Source organism: Coenobita brevimanus, chromosome 114 (assembly GCF_032717465.1).
Source record: "Coenobita brevimanus isolate Jiangsu-jjx chromosome 114, ASM3271746v2, whole genome shotgun sequence".
Lineage (NCBI taxonomy): Eukaryota > Metazoa > Arthropoda > Malacostraca > Decapoda > Coenobitidae > Coenobita > Coenobita brevimanus.
This window is the reverse complement of record NC_137067.1, coordinates 12,850,627-12,854,570: the sequence shown is the minus strand read 5'-3', so window position 1 is coordinate 12,854,570 and position 3,944 is coordinate 12,850,627.

The window sequence follows — 3,944 nt, the reverse complement described above, 5'->3', positions numbered from 1 at the left end:
AGGTCACAGCTTTGCCCTTAGATCGGACTATATGAGCTCTCAGCTCCCTTCCGGGAGGGTAAAAGCTGACGATCACGACCATCAAGTGATCCTGACCGACCCGGTGAATTACACACACACACACACACACACACACACACACACACACACACAAAGTGCATCAGTATTTATTTTCACAATTGTTCAGATGTGGACAAAAGTTCGGCCGCTGTTTCACTGCATCTTCTTCACATGTATCATATCAAAGAGAATCATCTATGAGCACTGACACAGACCAAGTCTTTCTCAGCTTGAGATTATTCAACCAGAGGAAAGTAGAAAGAAATGGTGAAAATCATATTAGGCCAACTTGTGTGTGAGTGTACGTTGTTGGCAGCCCTGGACCACGTTTGTGTACAGGAAGGAGACTTAAGTTGAGGGATGGGTGTGGGTATGGGTGTGGGTGTGGGTGTGGGAGGCTTTGTGTGGGGATGTGGGGCGGATGGAGTGTCCGGCTCAGGCCATAATAGTGGTGCTGATGACTTACACACACATATACATACTAAGCCACACCTGCCTACGCCTTTCGTGTTCTTAGACATTATAATGGTTCTTAAATATTGAATTTCTTTCCTTAAAGAAGTTATATTCTTGACATGAACATCCCTTATATGACCTTTATCCTGATTCTCTCTCTTTACACCAGACAAACAACCTCTTTGGGGGATATTATTGGAATATATTAAGAAACACCATTAGGCGTCGATGGAACTTCACTTCAGGAGGGACAATAAGAACGTAATAAAGCATTCTTATGCTTATCATGCAAAATAACACCATATTTACCGAGCAACAATGAGAATCGGTGCTTTGGCAACATTGGGTGGACCGTCCTCCATTTTGCCCACAAAACATGGATCATGTTTGCATTGAAAATTTAAAGATATTCATCTTTGTCGCGGTTATTACGTAAGAACATAAGAAGAGAGGATAACTGCAGTAGGCTGATTGGCGCTTGCTAGGCAGCTCCCAGAAAAGTAACTGAACTACTAGAATGAGACATGGATAGCAAAGAAGGAGGCTCTCAACCGCCCTCCAAACGCTCAAGCCGAAGCCGGCAGGAAAGGGCAGGAAGAACGCCAAGCAGTAGCCTTTAGAAAAACTGGCGTGGACATTTTATAGGAAAGTGTGAAAGGAGAAAAAGAGACTATCATAGTGTAACCTGAAATGGAAAATGAATGAGTTAATACTGGTTATACGATTTTTTCTTTCCTTTACCCACCCCATATTTGTTACATGCTTATCTAGCCTATACTTGAAACTCTCAATGGAAGAGGCAGCAACTACTTTAATAGGTAGCTTATTCCATTCGTCTACTACTCTATTACCACACCAACTTCTACCCATTTCTTTACTAAAACGAAATTTTTCTAGTTTGAGACCATTATTTCTTGTTCTATCCTGTTTGCTCACATTAAGTTCCTTGCTAATATCTCTCTTATTTATTCCCTTCATCCACTTAAACACTTCAATTAAGTCTCCCCTTACTCTACGCCTCTCTAGTAAGTGCAGATATAGTTTTTTTTAGTCAGTCTTCATATAACAGGTTCCGAACATCATATATCAATTATATCATTCTTCTCTACATTGTCTAACGAGTTCATATTCATTCTATAGTAAGGACACCAAAATTGGCTTGCGTAGTCTAAATGTGGCCTTACTAATGCTAGATAAAGTTGCAGTATTTTTTTGATGACCTATTGCTCACTCTTCTCGAAATAAATCCTAGGACCCTATTTGCTTTATTTCTTGCATTGATACACTGTTGCCTTGGTTTGAGGTCTTTACCTACGATAACTCCTAGGTCTCCCTCGAATTCCGATTTACTAATTTCTTTTTTATCTAAGTTGTATTTAATATTTCCGATGGTCTTGCCTACGTTAAGTACTTTACAATTTTCAACGTTAAATTCCATTTGCTAAGTTTTAGACCATTTGGACAGTATATCGAGGTCCTTTTGTAAATTATAAGACACTGCCTTTCCTCACAGCACAACGGTCCAAGGCTGCAAAGACATCGACAGTGATTAGAGGCACTTTATTCTGCATTCTATCTCGGGCAAAATTCGTCTCTTTATATACTCCAGGATTAAATTTCCAAAGTCTTATTACTACTGACTTGTATGGCAATTGCGGCAAAGGTGTGAATTTGGTTAAGCCTTTGAGTATGATGACGCCTATTCTTTTTGTTCTTGGTACGTGTGGCAGTTATGTGCATTGTGGTAGTGACCTTCCGCAATGAAGGGGTTATAAACAACCTCATTTAACGCTTTCAGTGAGAGAGATCCTTCCTTACTGACTGAAATCGTCCTGCATGACCTGCTGTAAGTTACAATTGGGGCTGAAGGCTGCAGTGCACATGGTACTCAAGTTCTAATATTCATGTAAATCTTCAGCACTGGCTACAACAAGGTGTCTCCTTCCTTGCTGCTGTTGCTCACCATCTCACCTCACACATGCTCACATTTGCAAGTTTATTCTGTGTTTCTACGTAGTGTTGTTTAGCCAGGCAGCTGAATCTCTTACTGCCACCCCTCGACTTTTGCCAGCGGGGATGTTGCATAAATAATGAAAATTATGTATACAGTATGTTGTCATTGTCATTTTATTTTACGCCCAAGACAGTGCACAGAAAAACAAATTTTGTATATATACCTTCAAAAATTTGTGGAGTTGGCCTACATGTTACTTCATTTATATATATATATATATATATATATATATATATATATATATATATATATATATATATATATATATATATATATATATATATATTTTCCTATTTTTTTTCTTTTTGGCCACCATGAAATAGGTGTCAGCCATTATTGAACAGCACAGATTTATATGGTAACATAAATTCAGGCCACTTACATAAAAAAAAAAAAAAAATAGAGGAAATCCGATCAGTAATTCCAATGAACAATGGTTCCAGAATAAGATATTTTTGTTTAAGACCTCCAGGCGAGACTAACTAGAGTATGTAGCCGTGTTGAGAAGAGTAAGACCAAATTATGATGCTCAGGTAGTGAGAATGAGGTAAGCAGGTGATATACACACGTAACGGTACAGATAAACGCACAGGAATGTGAGGATGATGGGTCGTTTGTGGCTGTGCAGTAAGAGGGTGCAATGAGGCAGGAAGGTGAGATAGGTAAGGAGATATGATGAGAAGGTTGGAAGGGGACGCAGGAATGGTACGATATGAGGCAGGAAGGTGAGGCAACAAAACTGTGAAATGAGACAGGATGATTAGGCGGGCAAGCAGTGTGAGACAGGAAAGGTGCAAATTGAGCCCGTGATAGTGTGCGGTGAGGTAGGAAGGTGAGGCAGAAAGATCATGCAGGCAGGGAGACAGGCAGAGCGAGGGTTGCATGGCCAGCATGATTACTAACACCTGCCGTGGGGGATGTGACCCCAGGCGCTGTGTCCGCTACCTTAACCATCCCAGACAACACCCACAGTGAGCCGAGGGCCGGCCTGGGGGGACGGGGTGGGGGTGGAAATGGCGGGGGAAAAGTGGGGCATTAAAAGTAGTGTGGGGAAGGAAGGGTGAGCTGGGTTACTTAAAAGAGGAGAGACAGAGAAAGAGATGAACAGAAACAGAGACACAGGGAGGCAGAGTTGAAGACAGAGATTATAATTATGATGGAGGAGTAAAAACGGACAACTGAGGATGAGAGATTGAGGAATCGGACAATTTAAGAGGACAGGTGAGAGAAGAATGTGACACGTGTGAAAAATAAATAAAGCAAAGTTATAACTCAGTGGAAGGGTTAAAGGTCAAGCAAGAATGAAGTAGTTCTGTTTTGAGATCAGTAGGTCTAAGGGTAAAGTCAAATATTCGGTCCTTACATCATTTGTAAGGTGAGGCTGCTGCACTCTCTTTTTCTTGTTACCTTTATA